This window comes from Panthera tigris, chromosome E2 (genome assembly GCF_018350195.1).
Source record: "Panthera tigris isolate Pti1 chromosome E2, P.tigris_Pti1_mat1.1, whole genome shotgun sequence".
Lineage (NCBI taxonomy): Eukaryota > Metazoa > Chordata > Mammalia > Carnivora > Felidae > Panthera > Panthera tigris.
The window spans coordinates 26374015-26391697 of NC_056674.1; the positions used below are offsets into that span (position 1 = coordinate 26374015).

General features: G+C 33.9%; 1 protein-coding gene across 2 annotated transcripts in view; it reads left to right on the forward strand.

Moving 5' to 3' along the window:
* The window catches only part of LONP2 (lon peptidase 2, peroxisomal), a 102365-nt gene that overhangs the window by 33753 nt on the left and 50929 nt on the right, over positions 1 to 17683 (forward strand). The gene's annotated exons all lie outside the window — the stretch shown is intronic.

Genomic DNA, 17683 nt, shown 5'->3' on the forward strand with positions numbered 1-17683 from the left:
TGATAGGAGTGTAGTCATGGGAAAAAATGTTATATGGACTAAAATCTGAAAGCAAATTAATATCTAAATTGAAGTGTCTTAGAGATTTCTTCTTTTTCTAATAATTGTCATTTCTTTTTTCTCTTTTCTTTTTACCAAATATTTTAAATTTTATACATGCTTTTTGTTTAGAGACCAGTAATTCTATAAGATTATTACATAACACAGCAAGCAAGTTGTCTTCTCCCTGGGGATCCCCCATTTCCGCTTCTACACTTTGACCTCTTTAACTTTTAGTTAATTAGACCATATACAGTTTCTGACATCATTTGTTGATTACCCTCTATAGGAGATGAGGGTTTTTCTTGCTTTCTTCCCTCCACCCCTACTATATCATTTTTATACTCCCAGTCTCCCAATCTAAATTGTATCCTGATTTTGTTATGTCACTGTCAAATACTTAACATTATTACAAGTATGTAAGTGCTTTTCACAGCTGAGCCATGTGATAAATGGTAAACTGATCACTTTTCTTCTCCTGCCCCTCCTTTTTATTTTCCTGTACATTTTTTAAAAAATCTTTGTAGGTTAATAATTGTCTTGTTTATTCTGTTTACTTCCAGCAGTTGTGTTAAGTCTCCTTTCAAGACTTGGAGACACTTTCCAAGTGTTATGTCTGTTTTATCTTCTTCACTCCTCCAGTCTGAGCTAGTCGTTGTCCACATCTGGAACCTAGCTGTCTTGTTCAGATCGCCCTTCACTTCCCACCATGTTGAATTTCTTGTTTCCTATATTCCATGCCTTCTGCTTTCTTGCTTTATTCTCTCACTTTCTTGGTGTTAATCTCCCAGAAGTTTCCTGAGAAAGCTTGCATGGGTGGGAGATGTTTTTAGACTTTGTATATCTGAAAATATGTTTCCCTCATCCTTGATTGGTAGTTTGCATTCTAGTTAGACATAATTTTCCTGCAATATTTTGAAGACATTTCTCCATTGTATTCCAGTTTCCTGTGTTGCAGTTGATAAGACCAAAGCCTTCTGGTCTTGTCTTTTGTGACTTGTTTTACTCTGAAAATTTTTAAGATCTACTTTTTATCCCATTTTTCTGAAATTTTACAGTAATCTGCCTTGGCATCAGTCTCTTTTTCTCTATTTTTGCTGATGCTTTGAAGATTCTTTGAATTGGAGGGGGTATAGCTCAGGGGTAGAGCATTTGACTGAAGATTCTTTGAATTGGAAAATCCTGTCCTTTATTTCTGTAAAATTTTCTTGAATTCTCTTGATTTTTTTCTTCATTTTTTGGGGGGAACGCCTATCAATTGGGTTTGAGATCTTTAATCTTCTTATCTTTTCTGTTAGTCATCTTTTTTGTTTTTTGCTGTATTTTTTTATGAAGACTTTCTTAGCTTTATCTAGTAATCCTTCTATGAGGTTATTATTTCAAAGATCTTTTTCTTAACTTCTCTGCTTGTTCTTTTTATAGTATCTTGCTCTCATTACATGGATGTAATATGTCCTCTTATCTCTGTGAGAAATACCCTACTAGATTTTTTTCTTTTTCTTTTTCTATAAGCCGCTTTTATCTATTTGTTATATATGTTGTTTTGTTTTGTTTTGTTTTGTTTTGTTTTGTTTTGTTTTTTGGTCTCTGTCTTTTATATTAGAGTCTTCTGTTAGATGTCTGGCAATTTGTGTTTGTTTGTATTTAGTAGTGAGGAACAGAATGCTGATTGGAATCTGAGGACGGTTTATTGACTCAGTTTCACAATAGGGTCGGCTGGGCCATTTGGTTGAAGAATCTCTTATGTCAGTAACTTTAGGTCGAATTTCTCAGAGAGGGCTCCCTAAGTCTCTTGCCTTTAGAATTAAGGCTTGGCTGCCAGTTTCCTGGGAAATAAGCAGTGGGGAGAAAGTGGGGACTGTCACTGCATTCAGCATCCTGGATGTATGCATTCACCTAAACTGTTATTTTCAGTAGAGTACATACTCCGCTCAGCTGTGCCCAGGGTCACCTGGGCAGGGAACAGCTGTTTTATGTTCTTAAGAAAATAAACTTCCAGGTTTTCCTGGGATGGGGGAAGGGATCTGGGACCTGACTGCTTCATAAATGTAATTTAACCAGTCCTCCTTAGTTTACTACCTCTGCTCCCCCAGTCCTTACCCTGGTTTAAGTAAAATATTACTATTCGAACTGATTTGTAGAATTGAGGAAAAACGTGCTTTGTGAGTTTGGTTTTTTTGTTTATTTCCTTGCTTTGAATTCCTTCTGGCTTCCTGTTTCCTTTTTTGGTTTTTGTTTTTGTAATCTTCTTAGAACAGGATGACCCTGGGAGATGTTTCTTGTAAGCAGGGAGACCATACATTCTGGTTTGCCTGGGACAATCCCATTTTATGCCTAGTTATCAATTGCACTCTCTTCTGGTCTCAGAAGTGGGTCCTGTTTGGACCATAAAAAGTACAGTTGCCATATTTAAAAGCCACAGAACTTGGAGATAAGAGTTTCACTTGGTTTGGTTTTGCCTATTTTTATTGTAGAACAGTTCTGACTCAATGACTGGTTTACCCCTTAGTACTACAAACAATAAAATAGTGAACATTATTGGGGCGCCTGGGTGGCTCAGTCAGTTAAGCGGCCGACTTCAGCTCAGGTCACGATCTCGCGGTCCGTGAGTTCGAGCCCCGCGTCGGGCTCTGGGCTGATGGCTCAGAGCCTGGAGCCTGCTTCCGATTCTGTGTCTCCCTCTCTCTCTGCCCCTCCCCCGTTCATGCTCTGTCTCTCTCTGTCTCAAAAATAAATAAAACGTTAAAAAAAATTAAAAAAAAAATAGTGAACATTATTGAAGGTTTTAGTGGCTTCTTAGATGATTACTTTAGACTTTCAGTTTAATTTATATTGGCACATTTTTCAGGTAATCTGACCGACTCTCTCATTAGACAGTTATAGTTACCCTTTTGAAAAGAATTTGAGAGTATTTCTCTGATACTTGGGTTTCTCAGTATACTGTTTGTGGGAGTCCTAAAACAAATCCACCAAAAGACAGCTTCACAAGTAGTAGGAGATAATTAATCCCTGTCTATTTATTACACAGCGTGTTTTAGTTCTTCACCGTAGTGCTTTGTAATGATTTAGTAACATTTGTTGGATTGAGATGACCTTTGATAAGAAGCTGGCATAGTGATATTTCTTTGTCTGATATAGAAGTTGGTATTCACTTTTTTGGCAATTGCTTTATTAATATTCCAAATAAAAATGTTAAAGCCTCAAATGATACCTCAAAGTAAATGATACCTGGGATCACATACTTATACTGTAGTTTAGTTATGAGTAACATCAGTTCCTTACAGACTGGGGTTCTTTTTTGTTGTTTTTTTTTAATTTATTTTGAGAGAGACCGAATACAAGCAGAGGAGGGGCAGAGAGAGGAAGAGAGAGAAAATCCCAAGCAGGCTTCATGCTGAGCATGGAGCCCAACTGGGGGCTTGATATCACATGACCACGAGATCATGACCTGAGCTGAGATCAAGAATGGGACATTTAGACGACTGAGCCACCCAGGCACCCCGAGACTAGGATTCCATAGGGTGAAGCAAGATACATATACAGAAGAAATGAGTATATTGGTACCTGATGTCCTTCTCCCTCCCACGTGCCCCAGTCCTTGGTGGAAACATCTTCTATCACAGAGGTTGTTGAAACAATTAAATGAGTTATATGTAAAAGTGCTCTGGAAACCGTAAAGTACTCTATACATGTTATTTTAATTTGATGTCCACTCAGTTTCATCTATGTCCAGTTTGAAAACGACTTTCTGTTTCCATCACCTTTAGACCCACCTAAATGAAAAAAAGAAACACCTTGTATTTAAAGTAGAATGTTACTGAGAAACCGGAAATACCAGGAGTATGATTTATCTTCCCACATAGAAAGCCTACTCTTTAATGAAATGATTTCTAGATATTATTTATAAGATATAGTCATATGAGATTATTTTATAGCTAATTTGTATTCTGCCTGTATATATTAGATATAAAGAACATAAGTATAGAGTGGTTACTCTAAATAAATTAAAGAATATACTTTTTCTGTCTATAGATTCTTCTCAGCTTCATATTTATTCATGGTGGAGATGCCTATTTCCAGTTACTGTTGTCAACAAAGGAATATTTACTCAAAATTTAGATAGCCTCTTGAAAATTTATTGGAAGAATAAAAAACAGATGTAACTAATTGATAAGCAAATGTTGGTAGACAGAATTTGGACAGGTCTGTTGTTGAATAGTATTAAAATGTCAGATACAAGGAAAGTCCTTTTATGTAATTACTAGACTCAAAAGAAAATTATAGAATTCTTATCAGGTAGGTACAATCATATTTATAATTGATGCAAGATCCAGACTTTGTTATAAAATATATGTGTATTTCCGAAATACACTTTTAATGTGAATGGGCTAACAAAATGCATGGATACTTTACCAGTTTTCTATATAAACAGTATTTACAGTTCTGAATAGATAGATAGATAGATAGATAGATAGATAGAATCCCCAAAGTGGAAAAGTCCCTAATCTAGACATAATAAACTTTTTTTTAAAACTGACATTCTTAATTAGAATTAGATCCATTTAGTAATTAGAGTGAGTTTAGTAGATTTACTACTTGGATACAGCAGACCTAGGGTCTTCTAATCTAAGCTCTACAACTATTGTCAAAGAATTTCAAGGAGAGGGACTTTCCTTTTATTAAGGAAAATTTTGAGGTTCTGGATGTTACCTTAATTTTTTATCTCATCACATGCTGTATTTACAATGTAAATTCTAAGACCCACCAGAGTAAAAGATGTCTTAAATACTGATGTTATCAGAGAGGTGTGGCTGAAGACACCTTTTTCAGCTTTCATTTCCTCTTTACTGTCTCTGATTAAGAGGGATACTGCCATTTAATGATTAAACTAAGCTACATTAGGGAAACCTACTAATCATTTCTTTTTAGTGCTGGCAAACCCTGTCACCAGCGCCCAAGGCATACTTGCAAGTTACACAAAAATGTCTTGATGTCTATGTTAGCATTTTTCTTTTTATACCCTGCTCCCATTTTTTGTCTTGTTACCCACCCACTCTCCCCCAAGCACATACACATGTACAAGCTGCCACCTGACTGTCCACAGCCCTCCAGCCCTTAGCTATATTTGCAACCAAAATTACTGTTTCTCATTTCTACCCTATTTAACACTCTTGTTAGTAGAGTTTGGTGGTGATTAGATTGTGTAGTCAAGTTTACCTGAAAATTAATTTTGGAGTGGGTTGAGGGAATTATTGTTATGAATTTGTGACTTGATAATCACCAAGACTTTCTTTTCCTCTCTTGGCCATCCTCAGGGATGCTCTATGAGGGGATCATTAGACAAACCTGTGGCCCAAATCCTGGCTATGTGTCTTGGCAAGGACCCTACTACTGGATTCAGTAGTAAACTAAGAAAAGGAAAAAACCACCTGAGAGAAGTATAGGCAGCAAATTGTTGGGAAATAGTAATTTGACTAATAAATTAAGAAATAATGATGAGTTGGGTTTAGTTTTTATATACCAGGTTTTCAGGAGCAAGTACTTTTCAAAATATCCTGTTCATTTGGGGAAACATTTTACCAGTATTAAATCGATTATATATTCTTATTTTTTATATGAATAGGCAATATTTACAAATTTAGAGACCTCTCTTTTATATTAATGATCCTCTTTTGCCAAAAAAGAAATAAATGAAATTTGAATGTTCTAAAAATGTTTGATCAGCTTTGGGCAATTTTAAGACAGAAGTAGAAATAGGCATTCATAGTGAGATGTAAGCTGTTTGCCTCTGATTAAACTAAAGCAGCTGACCCTATTTAAAAATTATTATTTAAATATATTTTATTAATTTTTTACAGTGTCAATGAGGTATAATTACATACAGTAAAGTGGGTGTATTTAAAATGTATAGCTTAATTTTGATATGTGTATTAATCATGAAACCATAATTATAATCAAGGTATTAGACATAGAAGTTCTACTTCTGAAACAAAAAATTCACTAGAGGGCATCAACAGTAGATTAGAACTGGTAGATCTTTGAATTTGAAGATCAGTTGCTAGAAATTATGCAGTCTGAAGAACAGGAAAACAAAGTGACTAAAATGAACAGGGAAATGTGGGATACTGTTAAGCACAACAATGTACGCCTAATTGAACAGGACAGGGAAGATAGGAGCAGAAAAAGTTTTTGAGGGAATAATGGATGAAAACTTCCCAAATGTGATGAAAAACATAAATCTACACATTTGTGAAGCTTGATAAATTTCCATGTAAAATAAGCACAAAGAAATCCATAGATAGATATCATAATAACAATCCTGAAAGACAAAATAGAAAACTTTGAAAACACCAAGAGAAAAACAGTTGGTATACCCATAAACCTTTTTGATCAGCATTTGGATTTTTCAAGTTTTCGCTATTACAAATAAAGCTATTGTGAATACTTATGTACAAGTCTTTCTATGGATGTATACTTCTGTTTTTCTTTGATAAATACCTATTGAGTGGATAGCTTGGTCAAATGGTAGGTGTCTGCTTAACTTTTTAAGAAACTGCCAAATTGTTTTCCAAAATGATGGTTGTACCATTTTACATTTCTCCTACTAGTGTATAAGAGTTCCAGTTCCACATTTTTGTCAGTATTTGACATGCAGTAAGTTTTTTAATTTTAATCATTCTGGTAGGTGTATTGTATTATCTCATTGTGGTTTTAATCTGCATTTCCTTAATGATTAATGATATGTTGAGCAACTTTGTATGTGATATTTGCCTGTATCCTGTATTTTTTTGTAAAATGTCTAGCTTTTTTTTTTCTTTTGAGTTGTCTTTTTATTATTGAGTTGTAAGAATTCCTTATGTGTTCTAGACAGATTTCGTTTGTCAGTTACATATTTTTCAGATATTTTCTCCAAATATTTTATTTTATTAATGTTTATTTATTTTTGAGAGAGAGAGAGAGAGGGAGGGGCAGAGAGAGAAGGAGACATAGAATCCAAAGCAGGCTCCAATCTCTGAGCTGTCAGCACAGAGCCTGATGCAAGGCTCAAACTCACAAACCACAAGATCGTGACCTGAGCCAAAGGTCATGCTTAACTGACTGAGCCACCCAGGGGCCCCTCTTCAAATATTTTAGTAACAATGTCTTTGGAAGAGAGCCCAAAAAGCTTTTTGTTTGTTTTTCAAAGTTCAGTTCATTGATTCTTGTGTGTGTGTTTTCTTTTGCATTGTAATTAATAAATCTTTACTAAACCAAGGTCACACAGATTTTCTCGTGTTTTCTTCTAGAAGTTTTATATTTTTGGCTCTAACATTTGGGTCTGTGGCCCATGCTCAGTGAGTTTTTGTATTCAGTGTGTGGTGTAAAGGTCAAATTTCCATTTCTTTTCTTAGGTTTGTTTTTTGTTTTTTGTTTTTTTGTCCCATTTCACATATGGGTACTTAATTGTTCCAGTACTATTTGTTGAAAGAAGTATCTTTTTCTCATTTGAATTGCCCTAGATACCTTTGTCAAATCTTAGTTGATAGATTGTCTGGCTGTGTTTTATATTTCTGAGTTCTCTATGCTGTCCCATCAATGTATGCTTATGCTAGTACCCTCCATACCAAGTTGATTACTGTTGCTTTATAATAGGTCTTGAAATTCTATAGTGTTAGTTCTCCAACTTTGCTTTTCTTTTCCAGAAAAACTTTGGCTATTCTAGATGCTTTGCATTTCCATATAAATTTTAGAATCTTTGCTATAAAACAGTGCTCATATTTTACTGGGATTTTAATTGACATTTCATTTCAATTTGTACTTCATTTGGGGAGAATTGTCATCTTAAAAATATCATGCCTTCTCGTCCATTGCATATCTCTCCATTTTTTTTAGGTCTCCCTTACTTTCCAGCAGCGTTTTAGCACTTTCAGCACATGCATATTGTACTTTGTCATATTTATCCCAAATTATTTCATAATTCTTGCTTATTTTTTTATTTCAATTTCTGATTATTGCTAGTATTAATAAAAAGTACAATTTATATTTTGTGTGTTGACATCATATCCTACATTCATTTATTCTAGTCCCTTTCTCTTTCAGCCTTTAATTTTGTTTGTTTGGTCCCTGTATTTTATGTTAGGGCTTTCCTCCAATCTTTGATGATTCTTGGTTGTCCTTTTGTATATATAATGTATAACATTAAGATTATTAAAAGTTTTGTGTGCACATGCAAGGTGACACCTTGTAAGCTTTACCACATGGTGAGAAGTTTGGAATGGGTTCCTCAAATTTCAGGACCTATAGATCATATTTCTTCGAACAGTTGGTATTTTCAGAGAAAGGTCCATTATTATTTCTGCTAGAGGGAGTCAGGCTCTCTGTATTGTAAAACCTACTATTCTAAACAGCCTGTAGTTAGAATGTTGACTTTCACTTTGACTCAAGAGTTTAAAAGATTTGGGGCACCTGGGTGGCTCAGTCAGTTAAGTGTCCAATTTCAACTCAGGGCAATGATTTCATGGCTTGTGAGTTCAAGCCCCGCGTTGGGCTCTTTGCTGACAGCCCAGAGCCTGGAGCCTCTCCCACTCATGCTGTCTCTCTCTCTGTCTCAAAAATAAATAAAAACATTAAAAAAATTTTTTTAAGAGTTTAAAAGATTATTGTTTTAACATTTCTAAATTTTTATGTTTTTATTATAATTTTGATGTATAATATATTGCCCAAGTATGCAACTTCATTTTTTCAAATTTTAGAGTTTATTGAGGATCCATTTTCATAAATATTCTGTAGATTTTAGGAAAGACAGTTTATTTGTAACATACTGACCTTTGAAATGTATATATGTATATCCATGATGAAGTGTATATTTGTATAAGCATGCATATGTGTTTGCACATACTATACATACACCTAAAGAACAGCAATGTTATAACAGTTATATGTGTGTAAGTGTTATAAGATTGCTATTCTCTAGGTTTAGGTCTTTTTTCTGCACATTAAGATATACATTAAACTTACCCACTATAGTTTTTGTCAGTTTCATTTTGTAATTTCTAATGAATTTTTTAAATTACATTTTAAGAGTATTCATTTGTTTATATCATCATTATGGATATTTTCTGCTATCTAGGCACAGCCCTTTGTTCCATTCATGGTTCCTAACTTCAGTTTCTACTTGGGTTACTAATATTTGTACAGTTCTTCCTTCCTTTTTTGTTAATATATATCAGGCATAGCTTTTTCTGTCTTTTAACTTTTAACCTTGTAGTATTATGTTTTATTAGTATTTCATATAATCAAATTTTAGATTACCTTTTGATACTATCTGGAAGTCTCTAATATTCAGTAGGCTTTTTTTGTATTATTATCTAACTCAGGTTTGGAGCCTTTTGTCATCTCATTGTTTAGTTGTTTTCTGTACCCTTTTTAAGGAGTCCTAGTTACTTTCTTTGAATTATGTTATTAACTATATGGACACTTTGTTCAGAAGGCATTTATTCTGTTTTTTATACTACGTGTGATACTTTTAAGTTAAAAAAAATCACACATCTCGGGTTCTCTATCAGTATCATACATGAAATAGGATATATTATTCCTCCCTTTAGTAAATCAAAATGAAATAATACACAGTAATCCACCACATCCTTATCTCACTACCTGGTTACTTTAAGTGATTTCATTTTTTACATTATTTTGATCAGAAACCATTTTTGACTTTTATATTATTTCTTTTTTTTAAATTAATAGCCTTCCCCTCTTCTTTTCTTTTTCTTTCTTTCTTTTTTTTATAACAGTTTTAGGTTTATAGCACAATTGAGTGAAAAGTACCGAGAGTCTCATATAACCTTTTACCCTCCCTACCCCAGTTTTCTCTTTTTTAACATCTTGCATTAGCATGGTACATTTTACATATTCAGCAGTCAATAGACATTTGGGTTGTTCCTACCTTTGGTTGTTATGTATAATGCTGCTGTAATCATTTATGTGCAAGTTTGTGTGTATAATAGGTTTTCAGTTCTCTTGTTATCTGGGAGTGGAGTTGCTGGGTCATATGGAAATTCTGTATTTAACACTTTGAGAAACTTACCAACTATTTTCCAAAGTGACCATACCATTTTAGTTTTTCACTGTGTTTGAAAGTTCTAATTTCTCTGCATCTACATCAATACTTGTTATTATCCATTGTTTTTATTTTAGCCATCCATTTGTTTAGTAGGTGTGAAGCTATAGTTAATTGTGATTTTTATTATTTCCCTAATTACTAATAAAGTTGAGCATCTTTTCATGTATTTATTGGCCATTTGTATATCTTCTTTATAGAAATATCTATTCAAATCCTTTGCCCATTTTTAACTGGGTTATTTGTCTTTTTCTGTTAAATTCTTTACATATTCTAGATACAAGTTCCTTCTCAGGTATAGGATTTGCAGATATTTTCACCAGTTTTGGGGGCTTTCTTACCACTTTTTTGATGGTGTTCATTGAAGCACAAAATTTTTTAATTTTGATAATGTCTAAATTATCTATATTTTTCCTTCGTTGTTTGTGGTTTTGATGGTATATCTAAGAAGCCATTTAATCCAAGGTCATAAGAATTTTTTTTTATGAGAATTTATTCTTAACATTTTCTCTTAAGAGTTTCACAGTTTTAGTTCTTGCATTTAGATCTACAGTTGATTTTGACCTAATGTTTATATATGGTGTAAAACAGAGATTCAGCTTCCTTCTTTTGCATGTGGATATCCAGTTGTCCCAAGCACCACTTATTGAACACTTTTCTTTTTCCATAGAATGGTATTCTCACCCTTACTGAAAATCAATTGATTGTAAATGCAGGTGTTTATTTCTGGTCTTCCAAATCTATTCCATTGATCTATATTTCTGTCCTTATGCCAGTATCACATAATCTTGCTTACTTTAATTTTGTAGAAGCTGTTAAAATCAGGAAGTGTGAATCTTCCAGATTTGTTGTTTTTCAAGATTGCTTAGCCATAGTGGGTCCTTTGTATTTCCATATGAGTTTTCAAATCAGGTTATCACTTTCTACAAAAAAGGCAACTAGAATTTTGATAGGGATTGCATTGGATCTATAGATCCCTTTAGGGAGTATTGCCATATTAATAGTAATTCTTCTAATCCACAAACATAGGAGTCTTCCTATTTACTTAGGTCTTCTTTAATTTATTTTAACAATGTTTTGGGGTTTTGAGTATATAAGTCTTACAGTTCTTTTGTTAAACTTATTCTTAAATGTTTTATTCTTTTTGATACTATTGGAAATTGAACTTTTTTTCATTTCTTTTTCAAATTGTTCATTGCTTATATAAAGAAATACAGTTGATTTTTGTATATTAGTCTTTTATCCTGTAACCTTTCAGAACTTCTTTATTAGTTCTAATATTTTTTTCTGTGGATTCCTTAGGTTTTTCCATATACAGATCATATAATGTGCAAGTAGAGATATTTTTACTTCTTTCCAGTTTGAATGCCTAGAGATACATTTTTCCCCCGAATTGCCCTGGCTAGAACCTCTAGTATAATATTTAATAGAAATGTCAAGATCTGTTCAGATTTTCTATTAATTCTTGATACAAATTACTTTCAATAGTTTGTATCTTCCTAGGAATTTTTCCATTTCACTTATGTTACCAAATTTGTTGGTGTACTGTTGTTCATAGTATACACATATATTTTTCATTTCTGTAAGGGTGATAGCAGTGTGAACTGAGTCATTCCTGATTTTAGTAATTTGAGTGTTCTCCCTGTAGTCAATATGGTTCCATAGTCACTATGGCTACATGTTTGTCAATTCTGTTGAACTATTCAAAGAACAAAGTTTTGATGTTTTGATTTTCTTAATTGTTTTTGTCTTTACTGTTTAGTTTATTTGCTTTAATTTTATTATATTCTTCCTTCTGCTTGCTTTGGGTTCAGTTTGCAATTCTTTTTCTACTTTCTTAAGGTGGAATGTTAGGTTATTGATTTGAATTTTTTAAACATAGCTTTTACAGCTGTGAATATTTTTATAAGCAACACTTTATCTGCATCTCAAGTTTTAGTAGTAAGTTACATTTTTGTTTTTATTTATCCCAAAATATTTTCCAACTCTTCTTGTGATTTCTTTTTGACCTTTTGGTTATTTAGGGTTTAATTTCATATTTTTGTGAATTTCCAAATTTTTTTCTTACTCATTTCTGATTTCATCACATTGTGGTCAGAGATTATACTTTGTATGATTTCAATCCTTGAAATTTAGATGTTTATTTAATAGCCTTGCTTATGGTCTGTCCTGGAGAATGTTCCATGTGCACTTGAGAAGAATATGTATACTGCTGCTGCTGTTGGATGGATTGTTCTCTAGATGTTTATTATGTCTAATTGATTATAGTATTGTCAAGTCTTCTATGTTTTTGTTGATCTTTTCCTAGTTTTACCTGCTATTGGATATATAGAGATAAGACTTAGATATAGATTGTCTATATCTGTGTGTATGTGTATATATAGATATCTAGATATATCCATGTAAAGAGATTTACTATAAAGAATCAGCCTATGTAGTTATGGAGTCTGGGAATTCCAAAATCTGTGGTATGGACTGGCAGGCCCAAGACCCAGGAGAAATGATGGGCAGATGAAGTTCAAAAGCAGTTTGCTGGAGAATTTTCTCTTGCTTAAGGATGCCAGTCTTTTTGTTCTATTCAGACCTTCAAATGATTGGATGAAGCCCATCCACAAGGTGGAGGGCAGTCTAGCCAAAGTTCACTGATGTATGGGGCACCTGGGTGGCTCAGTTGGTTAAGCACCTGACTTTGGCTCAGGTCATGATCTCATGGTTTGTGAGTTTGAGCCCTCTATTGGGCTCTGTGCTCATAGCTCAGATTCTGTGTTTCCCTCTCTCTTGCCCCTTCCCCTGTCACTCTCTGTCTCTCTGTCTCTCTCTCTCAAAAATAAATAAACAAAAAAAATTTTTTAAAAAGTTCACTGATTTAAATGTTCATCCAAAAACACTCCCCAAGTTGACATATAAATAACATATAAAAACTTAGCTTTAGTAAGTCCCCCTTCCTTCTGCCCTCCTTTGGGAAGTTATTGTCATATAAAATATATCTATATATACTGTAAGCCTATCCCATAGAGTTGATTCTCATTCTTGCCATAGTTATGTTGTGTAAAATTGTAGCAAACACTGAATTAGTGAATACTGAATTATTGCTCCTGGGAGAAATAGGCTTCTTTGAGAGTCAGTTTGTCAGTTAATCAATACATAACTTTGTTTTAGCTGTGTTTCTATTTAAAGTTGCCTTATATAATATATATTGTTCATTAATTAACATTGAACTCATGACCATCAACACTATAACTCATGCCTAAATGAAGCTTATCTAACACATGTATTTTGTCCATAAGGCTTGTCACAGCCTTTCACTTACTAAACAGTACTTCAATACTTCCTTTTGGGAGTCTTTTAAACAGCAAAATCACTAACAAAAAGCATAGAGGTGCAAAAAACATGGCACTAAATAGACTGCAAGAATGATACTTATTTAGAGTATGAGAACTGAAACAAGAAGGCAGGGCATCACTTTGTTTGACCTCAGTTGGAAACATATGCCTTGGACCATGAGTTGTCGTATGTCTGCAAATGACTACAGAAGTACCACAAAGTATTAATTTTGGAGTTATAAGTAAATTCTAGGTATTAGGTGAATTTGCAAATGCAGAAACCATGAATAATGAGAAACAACTGTAATTATTGTTTGGAAGTCCTTTGAATCAAATAAGAGGTCAGAAATACAAAGAAAAAATACGTTTATACCGTCTCTTATATTTACCAATGTAATTATTTTCACTGGTGTTCTTTGTTTCTGTGGTTACAGCTTAGTGTCCTTTTACTTTATTTAGCCTTTAGCATTTCTTATAGTCTGGTCTGCTGGCTATAAATTCTCTCAGTGTTTTTTATCTGGGAATGCCTTAATTTCTCCATTTTTTTTTTTTTAAAGTTTATTCTGAGAGAGAGAGAGTGAGCAGGGGAGGGGGAGAGAGAGAGTGCCAAGCAGACTCTGTGCTGACTGATGCCAGGACTCAATCTCACAAGTTGTGAGATCATAGCCTGAGCTGAAACCAAGATTTGGGAGCTTAACTGACTGAGCCACTCAAACACCCCTTCTACTTCATTTTTGGAGGGTAGTTTTAATGCTTTCCTTCCTTCATGGTTTCTAATGCAAAGTCAGCTGTTAATCTTATGGAGGATCCCTTATACTTCATGAAAGAAGTATTTTCTTTTATTGCTTTAAATGATTAACCTTTGGCTTTGGCTTTTGACAGTTTGTGATGGATGTAGGATCTGAGTCTACTTAGTATCTGTTTTATATATATATACACGTATACATATGTATATATATATGTATATATGTACACATACATATATATACATACATATACATTATATATATATATACACACACACATATATAGTGTGTGTGTATATATATATATATATATATACACACACACTATAAGCCTATCTAGATGTGGTAGATTAACGGTTTTCATCAGATTTGGTAAAGTGGTGGCTTTTATTTTTTCAGATATGCTTTATGCCCCTTTCCCTTTCTTCTCTTTGTCTCAGACTACCATTATGAGTATGTTGGTAGTCTGTATAGCATCCAATACATCTTTGAGGCAATGTTCATTTCTTTGCATTCCTTTTTCTTTCCGTACCTCAGACTGGATAAACTCAGTTGACCTATCTTCATTGATTCTAATTTCTGCAGTTGAAATTGCTATTTACATTTAACCCCCATAGTGAATTTTTTGTTTGTTACTATGTTTTTCAACTCCCATATTTCTATTTGCTCCTTTTTTTAATATAATTCCTGTCTTTTTATTGATATTTTCTCTTTATTAAGGCATCATCCTCATAGTTTCCTATAATTCTTTTGGCATGATTTCCTTTAGCTTTTTAGTTTTGGTAAAATTTGCCATCTTCGCCATTTTTAAGTGTACATTTCAGTAGTGTTAGGTATATTCACATTATTGTGCAACCAATATCTAGAGCTTTATCATCTTGAGAAACTGAAACTCTGTGCTTATTAAATAGCTATTCTGCATTTCTCCCTTAGCCGCTGGCAACTACCATTCTCCTCTCTGTTTCTGTAACTTTGTCTAATCTATATACCTTATAAGGAGAATCCTTTAGTATTTATCTTTTCATAATTGGTCTTTTGCATTGCATACTGTCTTCAGTGTTCATCCATGCTGTGGGGGCGCCTGGGTGGCTCAGTCGGTTAAGCGTCCGACTTCAACTCAGGTCATGATCTCATGGTTTGTGAGTTTGAGCCCTGCGTCGGGCTCTGTGCTGACAGCTCAGAGCCTGGAGCCTGCTTCAGATTCTGTGTCTTGCTCTCTCTCTGCCCGTCCCCTGCTCATGCTCTGTCTCTCTCTGTCTCAATAATAAATAAAATATTAAAAATTTTTTAAAAAATATTCATCCATGCTGTTGCATTAGTTTTTGTTAACATATTTACAATAGCTGATTTATAATCTTTGCCTAAGAAGTCCAACATCTGGGCTTGTTGAGGGACAGTTTTATTCACTGTTCTTTTTTTCTTTATCTTTTTTTAAGTCATACTTTAGTGTTTCTTTATGTGTCTCATAATTTCTTTGTTGAAATTGAACATATAAAGTGTTGCAATTATATTTAAATAATATAAGACCCTGCCCCCCTCCCACACACACATACCAAAGAATTGTTGTTACTGTTGCTATTTGTTTAGTGATTTTCCTGATCTCATTCTTTTAAAGTCTATTCTTTCTTGTATGTGGCCGCTGAAGTTGTGCAGTTTCTTTAGTGGTCAGCTAATGATTTTGGGCAGAGATATCCTTAAGTGCTTAAACCCAAAGGTCTTCCACTCTTTGTCAAAGGCTCTGTGTGTGTTTGTTGAGGCATGCCTTTAACTTTGGGCAGATACTTTATAACTCTGTCTTAGCTAGCACTTCCTGCTTGTACACAGCCTCAGTGTCTGCCATAGGTGAACTTTTAGAACCATTTCTCTTGTCATACTTACAGTCCTGTATATTTGCATGACCTTCAGGATTCCCTGGAAAACTTCAGAGCTTTTCAAAGGCCCCCATGGTATCTCATTCCCCAGTTTTTCCTTTTAAATTTTTGATCAGCCTCTTGTTAGCCCCAACTGGTATTGCTGCCTGAGGCAGCTGCAGTGTTGAACAATTGCTACTGGTTGTTTTTGACAGATGCCCGAGGGATAGGGCAGTTCACACATTGTGTTTTCTGAGTCAGATCAAATAAAGATAAATCCTGAGAATAGAGCTCTTCCAAGGAACTGCCCAACAGGCCAAATATTGACAATTCTTTTGGGAAAGGGCTTTTGGGAAGTTCTAATCCTATTCTGCCCCCTACAGCGGTTGCTAGGTTACTGTATTTCACAGCTATTGTGGTTGTGAGGCTGTTGGTTTTCAAGGCTACCATTAATTTGGGAGAAGAGGATGAGAGTAAAAGCAAGTTAAAATACCACAGAGCTGGCCTTATTTGCTGAGATTCATCAGTTTTTCGTGAATAAACACTCCACAGATTGTTGCAAATTAATTTCTAGAGTTCAAAAACCTGTTTTGACAATTGTTACTACTGTTTTCATTGCTTTTAGGGAGGAGCAGATCTTCATAATTCCTTACACTGCCATTCTAGAAGTGCTTCTTCAGACATTTAGTTTTAACTCTGTGCTTAAATGATTTCATCACTTCTGATCCTTTTATTATGATTAATCTATTGTTTAGTTGGAATACTTTTTTCAAGGATTTGTTTGTAGGTAATGTTTTGAGGCCTTTTATATTTACTAATGTGTCTTTGTTGTCTGCACCAATAATCTCCATATGCTTTGTTCTCAAAATTTTGAAAATATATCCCACTATATACAAATATATGTGACAAGCAAATGTTTATGATAATAAAATACCATAGACTGGGTGGTTTTTAAAAAAACAGTAACAAAAACAAAAACCCACATATTTATTTTCTTAGCAGCTCTGGACGCTGGAAGTCCAGGATCAAAGTGTTGGCAGTTTTGATTTCTCCTCAGGTCTCTTTCTCTTTGGTTTACAGACTATTGCCGTCTCACTGTTCCTTACATGGTCTTTTCTCTGTGCCTCTGCTTCCCTGGTCTTTTTGTCTCTCTCTCTTCTTATAAAGGATTCCAGTCATAATGGATTAGGGCCCCACCCTTATGACCTCATTTAATCCTAATTACCTCCTTTAAGACCCTACTTCCAAATATAGTCACATTAAGGGACACAATTCAATGCATAACAAAGAATATACATATAATATAACATGTAAGTACCACTGTACTAATATTATGTACATACATATGTAACAGAATAAATTTTAAAAGATAATTACATTTTCATTGAAAACAACATATTCTAGTTATATAATTGTTTTTATTTCATGATGTGACTATCAAAGCTTATTCAGGAAATAAAAGTGTCTCTGTCATTTTCTTGTTCACATCTTTGCCTCTATTTAATGATACTTTGCAAAAATCTTTTAAAACTACTCCTTTTACTCCTCATTTTTAATCTGTAAAAACACTTAATCAGGCTTACATGGACTACAGTCCTCTGTAACTACAGTGCAAGCAGGTAGTGA